General features: G+C 42.2%; 1 pseudogene across 1 annotated transcript; it reads left to right on the forward strand.

The window, feature by feature from the left end:
• The first annotated feature begins 949 nt into the window (after positions 1–949).
• LOC146971373 (nucleolar protein 9-like) lies at positions 950–11,557 on the forward strand (annotated as a pseudogene). The gene is made up of 12 exons (XR_015038119.1): positions 950–1,233; positions 2,455–2,665; positions 2,915–2,943; positions 3,046–3,218; positions 7,787–7,919; positions 9,903–10,019; positions 10,121–10,317; positions 10,427–10,567; positions 10,767–10,886; positions 11,002–11,162; positions 11,405–11,456; positions 11,543–11,557. The product of XR_015038119.1 is annotated as a nucleolar protein 9-like (transcript).
• The last annotated feature ends 769 nt before the right edge of the window (positions 11,558–12,326 follow it).

The following is a 12,326-nucleotide window of genomic DNA, read 5'->3' on the forward strand; positions in this document are numbered from 1 at the left end:
ACTTATCTGGACTCTCTCTATCTATCTGGCCTGTCTAACCTCTAGTCTTTTTTACTAAACTTAACCAACTCCTTTCTTCATTGCCTAAACCCAACGGGACAATTCCACTTCCCACTCAAAGTCACAACTCAACTTCTCACTCAGAAATAGGCAAAAACATAGGACCCTTTTTCTAAAATAGGGTTCTATGTTCCCCGGTCCCATACAAAGTGGGGAACATAGGACCCGGGGAACATAGGGATGATCCCTTCATCATCCACTGTGTGCTGTGTTGTAAAACTGCCAGTCAGAACAGCAGCATGTGTCTTCCAAGTACGTAGCCTATACTGTAGGCCATTACAGTGAAATACGCTAAGTGTTTTCATCAGTAAAGCAACCCCCAAAAATGAAGATGCGAAGATGTAAAAACTAGATTAAAGGACAGCTAAAATTGTTTAGGCCTATTAAAAACAACAACAACAAAAAATGATAGCCTATGTTTAATGTCAGCAACATCATTTTGTACAGAGAAGCTCAGCCTTTTGTTTTGCACTAAGCATTTCATTCACAGTCCAGTTTGTTACTGACAGTTCATTCACAGTTCATATTGACTTGATTCAACTTTTTTAGGGAGGCAGAGTAGAACCAATTGGCATAACATGGAACATTAGCAAATATTGAAATTGATAGATTATGTGTAATGAGTTAATTCATTAATGTAGAATTCAATAATGTAGAATTTTAAGTCCTAGTAGATAGTTGCAAGAGGTAATACCGAGATATTCTTCCCTTTCTTGTTGTTTCTACCTGACTTATACAATATTGTTAACAGAGAAGGAGCACTTGATAATCAGCAGACATTAATTAATTATTTGTATGGTAAATCATGTGGATGTGAAATTGACCTTCAGATCTGTATGATAACTTCACAGGGCCTGTTGTCTCACTCCTATTTCAGACAGAAGATTCAAGTCAAACACCATCAAATCAAGACGTTGCGCTGATCACCTGCAGACTGTAAAGTGGAAGCTATGCTGGCAAAAGCAGAGGAAAGGAAGCCACAGAAAGGAGGAGGAAATAAGAGGAGACACCCTGAGGATGATGGGAAAGGAGAAGAGAAAAAAAAGAGGGGAGGAGACGGAGAGAAGGGTCAGGGCGATGGAGGCAAGAAGCACCTGGACGCCCTGAGTGTGGGCTATTTCCGCCACATTGGGGAAAGACTCAGTGAAGGCTTTGAAGATAATGAGGAGAGAGGTGAGGATAATTGTCTTTTCTGGAGATCTAAGGAAGTTGGAAGTTAATAAACGTTGGGAATGTTCAGTAGAAGGGCAAAGTACATTATAATAGTACACTGCCACGTGAGAACAAAAATCACTGCTTCCGACGTGAATTAGAAAAGGAAGAAAAGTCCTTCCTCTGCCTTCTGAAATCAGTGCTACAATTTTCTGTTGTGAAAAAAAACTACCACAGTGGGACTATAATTTAGTGCTGAACCATCGGACTGCTTTGGTAGTTGATCTATCATTGAGTTATTTTTTAGTTACCAAGCAAAACATTCAAATGTTGCCTTGGGCTGCAACTGAAACTGTACAGTTTCAACTTTTTTTCTAATAATTTAGATCCAAAACAATTGAATTAGAAAAAAGGCCCAATTTAGTCTCTCTTTTTTTTACTTAAATCTTTCTTTATTCTTTATTACAAGTGTGTAGGAGTCATTCAACATAATTTGATCTGATCACAGAAGATAAATAGTGAATGTTATGTAACAAACCAGATGTCATTTTAGTCACAGAAGTCGAGAGAAAGCCGGTAAAACGTGGGTCAGGTAAACAATACGACATCGCCATGACAACATATTGTCACGTGTATTGTATTGTCTTGCCTCGTGCTGACAGACCACTTGTTTACATAGAGGCTTGTTTATGCCGTTACGTGCAGCGGCTGTCGTCCGTCTGCCGTCTGCCCAATTTCACGTGAATGCAGCATGAAAAATACGATTGAGTTGCTTGCAATATACAACCACAACGCTAGATGGGAGTAATTCCTACATAATGTACCTTTAAATGAAGTGACCTATTTTTGTGGCTTCATTTAAAACACTCAAAGTCCTAGTTCAGAGTGAAAGTTTGGCCACATGATTTGTCATGTAGGAGCAAGTTTAGTTTCCAAAAGCCTAAAAAAGTGATTAAATGGGCTGTTGTTGATGTTTGCTGACAAACAGAGATGGATGGAACACTCCCTCGCGCTGCTGGAGATCGTGAGATATTCATGACTTGTGGTTGTCATATTGTTGACATGCTGATATGACAATGTTCTGCCTCTTGCAGGCTTATTGCATCACTCCATCAAAATATAACAAGCAGGTCATGCTGCCTTTCTCTGCCCAGCTCCATCATAGTTACATGTCTGACTCCAGCCCCCTGACAAAATATCTCATCTCTGTTGACACTTGTATTTTTTTTTTTTCTCCCGCAGAGAGGTTTGTGGAGAATGTGCTCTCAGAAGTAAAAGGTAAAGCGTCATTGGTGGCGACGGACCGGACAGGGAGCATCACTCTGCAGCGACTGCTCCCACTTTCCAGTCTTGAGCAGAACGAGGGGAAGGTGCTGTCTGAACTTGGTGAAGAATCAGGCTCCGAGTTTAAAGCCGTCTCCTGTGATCGGTGCGGCGGCCACGTGGTGGAGAGGCGATATTTTTTTTCCTACTATGACCAGCCAAGACCCGCCTTACTCCACCTCTGATTGGCTGCCTCTGCAAGGCTAAGCCTATCCCTGCATCTTACCCTAACCTTAACCACTCCCTTCACACGCCTAAACCAACCGTCTTTGCCTAAACCTAACCGTCAGAGTCGAGGGCATCGTGATAAGCCAATCAGAGGCCTAGTAAAGCGGGTCTTGGCTGGTCATAGTAGGAAAAAAAATATTGCGGTGGAGAGTGCAGTCAGACAGATGTCCAGGTGGATTGGTGAGATTTTTTTTCAGCCATCAAATTGGTAAAATCACACGATACCACTGGTAACACTTCAGCCATGTTTGTTTATTTTTATTTTTATTTTTTCCTCTACAGAGGAGGAGGCGTCTGCTACCACAGAAGAAGACAAAGAGGAGTGCTGGAGGCCCAAGTGTTGGCTTTAAGTCAGGTGGTCAGAGACAACACTGCAGAGTTCATCCAACATGTCCACGGCTCCGCACGCTGTTACATGTGTGTTGCCCCCCCCCCCCGAACTGAGTCTCGCCCAGGTACACACACACGCACACAAACACCCTAATTTACTGTTTCACTTGCATAATAGTGGGCGGCTGTGCCTCAGGAGGTAGAGTGTGTCATTCACTAACTGGAAGGTCGGTGGTTGGGTTCCCGGCTCCTCTGTCTGCATGTGGACGTGTCCCTGGGCAAGACACTGAACCCACACTTGCCCCCTGATCTGTGCATTTAGTGTGCGAATGTGTGTGGGTGAATGCGACGTACAGTGTAAAGCACTTTGAGTGGTCCTAGAGACTAGAAAAGCGCTATATACACTACCAGTCAAAAGTCTAGACACACTTTCTCATTCAGTGGTCTTTCTTTATTTTTTATTAATTTCTACATTGTAGATTCATACTTAAGACATCAAAACTATGAAGAAAACACATGTGGGACTAAAGGGATATTTCAACATTTTGTCAAATTCGCCTATTGCCATAATCCTTACAGTCCTAGGAGTAGGTTAATTACATTTAATTGTTGGTGCAAGCTGTTTTTAGATCGGCGGGGCAGAGACGTGAGCTGCATGGTATTTCCACGTTTCCCTAATCAAACTAAATACACAATCCAACAACTCCAAAACGCTCTAGTGGACAAGTTGTGACCTGCACATTCACCACACTATGAATTACACAGTAATAATGGAATATTACGAGACAGAGTTGTTTTTGAGGTAAATGCGTAACCGGAACTACATTTCAGACACGGCTGCTGGGCGGAGTGACTTTAGCAAGTGGTTCTGAGTATTTGCTTCATGTGTCATAAAGTTACATATACATACGTTATTACAATCTAAAAACAGCTTGCACCGACAATTACAGGTAATGAACCTACTCCTAAAACTATAGGGATTGTGGCAATCGGCGAGTTTGCCAAAATGTTGACATATCCCTTTAATTAAAACAAAAGTGTTATCTGTCACCTGACCTAAACCCAATTGCGATGGTTTGGTTGGACCAAGTGCAGGCAAAATAACCAACAAGTGCTCAGCTCCACTGGGAACTCCTTCAAGACTGTTGGACGACTGTTCCAGGTGACGACCTCATGGAGCTGATGACAGAATCAAAAGTGTGCAAAAAGCTGTCATCAAAGCAAAAGGTGGCTACTTTGAAAAATCTAATATATTAAACCTATTCTGCTTTCTTTAAAACTTTTTTTTTTTTTGAATAATGTTTTTATTATGGTTTTTCCATAAACATACAAATTGAACACATTACAAACAAACAAAAACAAACAGACAAACAGTGGCCACAGGAATCAAGACACAGGAGTGCTCAGTCCATTTCAATTGACAGTGATGCAACAGCTAACCATTTGTAGAGAAATAAGTGGAAAAAGGATACAAAATTTCATAAATCAAAAGATTTGAAATCTTTCACAAAATTTCACAACACAAAATATGAGCAATAAATAAATGACAATTGATCACCAAGCAAGTGGAAATCTAGCCTCACGGCCCAAAGATGTCATCTTGCCAATTGTCAGCGCTGCGGTCGACCATTCCCTTTAAAACAATATTTGTAAGTCTTTTACCAGCATATTTAACCCTTACATACTGTTCAAATTTGATACCTTCACAGTATGGTTCGGGTCAATTTTGACCCGGACCAAGAATTCCCTCATAGTAAGTGTCTATATTGAATTTTAAACTACAGATCTATTTAGAATGTTTAAATAGCCTATGACACATAAATTAATGTATGATTAAGTGTTAAAAAAAAATTCAGAGAGCAGGGAGAGTGCATTTTTTAAGTTTTACAACACTCGTTTTTGGAGAAAAACTTCTACTATTACACAGTATTACATCCTGTTCTACATAAGACAAAAACACATAAAAGCCACAATGATTTAAATATATTTCATTGAATTTTAAAATGGCATGAACATTGTGGAACTGTTGGAATTCATAATATGACCATGTTTAAAAACCACTGCAAACCATTACGTGCTATATGTTATAAGCTATATGCTATATCAAAGAAATCATAATTATCAATATTAATTCAACATTTACCACTTAGAACACAAAAACATTAAATAATCAAATGCTTATTATAAAAAAAATGCACTCTCCCTGCTTTATATATAATATGGTTTTCTTTGGCATTGTCTTCCTGCTCTGGCACATCCTCCACCAAATCACTATCAACCTCTTCCTTTTGGAAGATCAGATAAAGGGCCTGTTGTACCAAGTCTCGCTGCCATGATGTCAGTCACTGAAATGGCAGCTCAGGAACCTCTATGTCATGACCCCCCACCACCACCCTCCCAACGCAAATTGATTCAAATTTGTTACTTTATAGATTATTTTATTACATTGCAGGTGCAGGTGCTTGCAGGTGCAGATCTCGTGTCTGTGTCAAGGCACCCCTTGACCTCAGATGACCTCTGTTCCATTTGTGAACCATACTGTATGATCACTACTATGCTGTTTTACTATTTCACTGTTTCGAGGTCCCCCCATGCCCCCTGAAAGACCAGCAGGTGTCTGTCTCTGTGGGAACCTGGGCAAATGTGGTGGGAACACAGGCAGTTCTCGTGACAGTGTCGAAGTCCCCCCTTGAACTCTGTTTCTGTCACCACTGTCCCATAAATTATACACACAAACATGGCCTGTACAGTTCCACAGTTTCAAGATTCCCTAAAACCACAATTTTCCTTGATTTGACCCACACTGGTGGATCTAACATCCATCTAAACAGATACGGGTCAAATTTGACCCGAAACAGCCTCAGTGTTTAAAAATGTGTAGCACCTGTTCAAAAGTATACAATTTAAAAATATTTTCATTTTTGTGTATTTTGGATCACTTTAGGAAAAGTCATAAAATTTCAGCCTAAAAGAATGATGTTTAGGGTATTTTTTCTGCTGTCAAATGTCAAAACGGGTCAAATTTGACCCAAACAGTATGTAAGGGTTAAAGAAGGGTGTCCAGGTCTTGAAGAAGACTGGCGTTTTACATTTGAATCTGTATGTCAGATATTCCATTGGTATTAACTCAAAAATCAGTTTATGCCATCCTATAATTGTAGGAGGTGCATTATCAATCCATTCAAGGAGTATATTTTTTCAGGCAGCAAATGTAAGAATATTAAACAGCCTTCTTTGATCAGATCCTTTGATATGAGGGCTGGGTAAGCCAAGGAGCAGAGCCTGAGGGTCAGGATCAAAATGGACATCAAAAATCAAATGAGTTTGTCAGTAAGTTTACGCCAGTACTCCTCAATATAAATACATGACCAGACACAATGCCTGTAACTCCCCACCTCTACGTGACACTTTGAGCACATTTCAGTCAAACTCGGATTCATCCTATGTCTGAGCTGGGGGGTAATCTGTAATCAATGCAGTATCCTAAACTGGGTCTCTCTAGTTCGATTACAAATAGAGATCTCTTTCGCCCGTTGCCAAATTTCTGACCATGTTGTCTCATCAATTCTGAGATTGAGATCATTATTCCACACCTGCCGCAGATAGTATGTATCCATATTACTGGCAAGATTAAGTTCAACATAACCCCGGCCAAGGACTGATTTTTTGCCTCTGTTGAGAAGCAGGCGCTCCATCTTTTTCTTTAAAACTTTTGTGTACTGCATAATGTGTGTTCCATCATAGTTTTGATGTTTAATGTAGAAAGTAATAAAAATAAAAGAAAACCATTGAATACGAAGGTGTGTCCAAACTTTTGACTGGTAGTTTAAGTGCAAGTCCATTTACCAATAGTCTTTTTTATACTAAAAGGTAATCATGGCTTAACCTTTGGACCTACTGTACCCATTTTAGTTTTCACTGTCACTCACCAAAACTCTATTCTATCTCTACTGCTCCTTATTCATGTAATTATCCAATCAGCCAATCATGTGGCAGCAGTGTGATGCTACAGCCTTGTAGCTACAGGTCAGGAGCTTCAGCTAATGTGATCTCAGTAATTTTGTCTGTGCCGTGTTGTTGAGGCCAGACAGGCTGGTTTGAGTATTTCTAAAACGCCTCCTCTCCTGAGGTTTTCACAGACAACAGTTTCTAGAGTTTAAAAGAACCTGAACCGTAGGTACATGTGTGTGTATGTGTGTATGTGTGTATGTGTGTGTCACGGCTGCCGCTGCTGCTCCAACTGCCGACTGTGTTGATAAATGAGTCAAATGATTGAACCAGACAACGGCAAATAATTTCCAGTTGTTTTTTAAGAGCCCCAGCGTCTTTCCCTCATACCTCATGTTGTATCGTTGCTTCACATCTCTCCCTCCCTCCAACCTCCTCCTTTAGTTCTCCCTCTGGAGGAGCTGAGCCTCTCCCCTGAACTGACACATGAAGCTTTTCATGTTGTCTGTGACCCTGCATCACCCACGAGTCGACCATAACCAGACAGAGAGGGAACTGTCAGAGTGTCTCACAGTGTCTGGTTTTTTTTACCTCAGTCTTTACTTTTTCCTTTTATCCAAGAAAGGCAAGGAGAAAACAAAAGCCTTGTACTGGTTTTCTTTGTCAGTGGTAGTTCTTTGAGGTCAGCCCAGTGTGTCTGGACGGCTACACATCCAATATTCTTGTTTTTGGTTTGTTTCCCCAGGTGCCAAAGAACGGAACGTTGCTCCTCAGCTGACAGACTTTGAGATTCCCACCTCATTTTGGTACGAGCTGAAAAGCCCCATGGAGACCATAATGGAGAACGTCAACTGTGAGTCTTGTTTCATGAAAGCCTAGTACATTAATCCTCATCACAAAAGAAATATGTTAATAGTGTGATGCAAAGAGAATTGATTGATAGAACCTAGATTTCACATGAAAGCTTAAATTGATTTATGATTTTGAAAGTATTTTTGGACATACTTTCAAGATTTCATTTTTTATTAGATATCTTTTTATTAGGCTATATGATAATCATTTTCTCTCTACACTTACAGTTGAACAAACACTGCCACAGTGCTGCCTCCCTCCTCTTGTTCTCAGCTCTGCGCTCCAGCGTAGCATTTTTCTTGGAATCAGAACGACATATAGGTGTTTTTTAAATGCAAGGGTGAACTCAGTAGGAAGTGCTTGAGGGGGAATGCTGGGCAAAATTGTTTTTAGAATTTATGTAACGAATCCGACGTTAACAATTTAATATGGAGGCACAGTGAATGATCTACAGGGAAAATGCAGAGTGCAGGGAAACCTGTTGGTTTCTAACAGTGCTCCACTACACAGGGACAAAAGTTGTTTGTAGAAGTCTGTCCATTTGTTCACGCAAAACACAGCACACAATCTCTGGGTAACTGAGGAGAGAGATGTCACATTTAATTGTAATTGTAATTGGGGAAAAATAATTTTAAAACTGAATACCAACTGATGACGTGGTGAACAAAGACACTCGTGGACAAGTTGTGACCTGCATATTCACCACGCTATGAGATAATAATGCAACGTTATGACACAGAGTTGTTTTAGAGGTAAATTCATGGCAAACCGCTGATGCGCGTTCCTGTCTAGGGCAGTTTTTCGGCAAGCAGTCTCTGCATTTACCTCAAAAATATCTCTGTCTCGTAACATTCTGTTATTATCTCATAGCGTGGTGAATGTGCAGGTCACAACTTGTCCACCAGAGCGTTTTGGAGTTGTTGGATTGTGTATTTGATGAGTTTGATGAGGTAAGCCAAGAAATCCCATGAGCCTCCATAGCTCTGCAGTGTTTGTTTGCCATACATTCATTATGCCCCCTCCCCCTCCCCCGGCCGTCGAAGCTTCGATTATGATCAATTTTATGTCTGTGAATAATCGATTATCTAAATGTAGCCCTAGAACCTACTCCTAAGACTAGGGATTATGGCAATGGGCCACTTTGCCAAAAATGTTGAACTATCCCTTTAAGGTTAATTTACTAATGAGGCTAAGCTATAGTTACCTTTTCATGCTAGTGCACAAGTCAGTAATACAAGTAATAATCACAAAATGTCTGTAAGTGATGGGACTCACCTACCTCTACTGTTGTACCAGCAGAAAAATGCACATTTTGATACAACATGGGTTAGTGTTCCCTCTTCCTTTCCAGCAGGTGGTTTTGACCTGTACTATATGTATTATGTGCTTTTAGCTGTGTTGATCCACTTGTGAAAATGGGGTCAGGGGTTAGTTCAGTTCAATACCTTCATCCCAAATCTTTCTCAGCGCTATTGTAGAGCATTTCTGCAGTGACACAGAATTTTAAAAAAGTATCCAGAGGGCATGTCTGCCTTTTTGACACTGAATCGTTAGAAACCTCGATTTCAATATACCATGAATCTGCATGTAATGTCATTGTCCCCGTCTGTGCAGATTAAATTGCACCATCCCCCAAATCACTATAGAAATCCTCATACAGCAGTTCTGTCCAACAAGATGAAAATTACCAGCTCATTAACAGGGTTTTACCATATGATAAATTGCCTATAAAAATAGGATTGAATTGAGATTCTTGCTGTTTCCCTCCAAGACATGATAACACACTGTGAGCGGAGGCTCTTATGGGTAAAGAGCAGACAGATAAGACCATTAGGGCTGTATAAACCAGGCAATTAAGAATATTTAAAAATCTGCTTTGCATATATTTTTTTAAGGATGAACTTGTGTGGATGTAAATATACTTTTAGTATTGTTTGCCGCAGGGCTTCTTTGAATTGGCAGGAAGTGTTGAGTATTTTCCTCTGGCTCCTTGTCTGTGTCCTATCCAGTGCAGTGTTCCAGACCATGTTGACCCTGTGTCACCGAAAATGGCCCAAACTCTGCAAACAGCTCCTGACGCGTGTTATGGAGTATCTGACGGGCCACAGCGCCACTCCAGGAGTGAGGTCAGAGACGACCGTCGAATTGGTAACAGGTTTTTTTTTTTACTGTAAGATGTAATTTCAACAGAACGTGACAGGACGTGTTGTGTGTGATTTCCCTGCAGTCCGCTCCTGGTCTTTGTGAAGGATCAGGCCTCCAGTCGCCTCATCGAGACCATCATACAGCTCTCGCGCAAGCCCCATCCTCCGTGACCTCTACAACAAGAACCATCTCAAGGGGCAGCCGGTCGACCTGGCCCTCCATCCCATCGCCAACTTCCCCGTACAGAGGCTGACCGCAGCTTCGGCCAAACACAAGCTGGTAGGTCGAAACCATCTGGCAGAGCAGATGGGAGTGATGATTTCATATCCGTGGGGATAACTGAATTCTCCCCCATGTGCCCCCCCCACCCCTGTTTCTGCCTCTGCAGTTCCTGAGGTTGTTTGATGAGCTGGTCCAAGGTGTGGAGGCCATTCTAGCAGCAGGTCACATGGGGGTGATCGTCCAGCTGGCAGAAAGCTGTGCGGAGAGCGAAGAGAGACAGGATGAAATGATGCAGTGTCTCCTGCGTGTAAGCCTCAAGGAGTGTTTGTTGTTGAGTTATATAGGTCCATACAGGTCTTGAATCAATGTAACAATGCCCTTGTTTCCATTTATTCCTCCACCTTTATGACTGAGATGACTGAAACTCCACAACCGCTTTATAAACTGCTGCTCAATGTAAATCTCTGATTTACTGATAATGGATTTATCGACGTGTTGGCCCCCAGGCGTTCCACTGCGCTGAGCCCGGCTCGTGACACGTCAGCTGCCTCCCTCTCTTCATGTCCCTGCTCACCTACGAGGTGTACTACAACTGCGACACAGCAGAGGGCAGCACCCCCACAGAGGTGAACAGCCGAGCAGAGTGGAATCAAATCCAACCACTTAACCGCCCACCGCAGTGTATCGGTGCTGAATAGTTGTGGAATGTAAAGTTGTGGTTTTCTCTCGGCCCTTTCCCAGGTCCCTCTATCCTCCATCTGTTACCACGGCTCCCACCCGGTCCAGGCGCTGGCCAAGTTCAAGGAGCGCTCGCACCTCCTCAGCAGCCTGCGCACTGTGAACCACGCCGACCTCCTCACCCTGGCCTCCGACCCCGCCGGCAGCCACATCCTCCAGGCCCTTGTCACTGTAAAGTTTTAGAAAGAAGACTCCGATGCACTTTGTGATTCTTACACACTTTTAGTTAGCTTTTCCAAACACAAGAATACAGCATAACTCTTATACAAAACCCGTGTTACACTCCCATGCTATCCGTCTTTCTCTGAACCTTATTATTCTCTTCTTCCGGCTTAACCAACCCAATACCAACTGAAGAGCGCCCCCTTCTGGACGAACTACAACATTGCATGCACAACAACATTACAGTCACCACGTCCAGCGACAAGGGGAGGGGCAAGATCCTCAAGAGAATGAAGGTACAATGCAGGAGAGTCCACGGATTGTCACTGAAATGATTAGTCCAGACTAATTTGTTTAACTCTTTCACTGCCTCTCGTCTTAGGGAATCCAAGCGTAGACTGCAGGGGTTAAAGCAAAAAATAATCTTTTGACTGAAATTTTTTTTGCAAGCTCCACCCCCCACTCAGCGTGGTGTGCATTATTGTCGTCATTTTTGCCTTGTATTTTAAACCTGATGAAGGAACCTTGTTCTAAAAGTGTTGTTTCTTTGATTCTTCAATAAATGATTCTGCATATGCATAAACCTGAAGATGCACACTGCCTGCAAACTCTGAAGTGGTCAAAAAGGTGAGTCACCAAATCCCTGTAGGGGGATTTTAACACATAAATGAAGCATTCTGGTGTACTCTGAGAAGAACATTCTGGTGTACTCTGTGGTTCTGGTGTACTCTGTTTCAGATAGAAAAAAAAAACATTGAGTAGGCCTATTGACTAAGGTTCCCCTATTATTGTAAGGCAACAAGGCAAGAATGGCTGGAGTGAATGAAACTTAAACTGAACTCAGAACTGGTCTAGTGGGGAACAAAAACAAATCTCAAGGCATTAATCTAGGGGTCTGGACCAGCCATTCAAGGACCCGTTTCCTCTGCTATTTGTCCGTGCAGCGGTGCACCGCGGACATGCACGGTAAAAAAAAAAAAAAAAAAAAAAATGAAACCGAATGCGCGCCGTTACGTCCGCTCGGACCAACGCGGACCAACATATGACCAACAGGTCCGCTCGTACCGACGTCAACAGCTGCAGGAGACCCAGCGCTACTACGTACCGGGATCTGCCTCCAGCGAGTGACAATCACATCACCGGGCTCATACGTGCAGGCAGGCCAG

This window comes from Trachurus japonicus, chromosome 17 (assembly GCF_045865225.1).
Source record: "Trachurus japonicus isolate A0001 chromosome 17, Traja_1.0".
NCBI classification, from domain to species: Eukaryota; Metazoa; Chordata; class Actinopteri; order Carangiformes; family Carangidae; genus Trachurus; species Trachurus japonicus.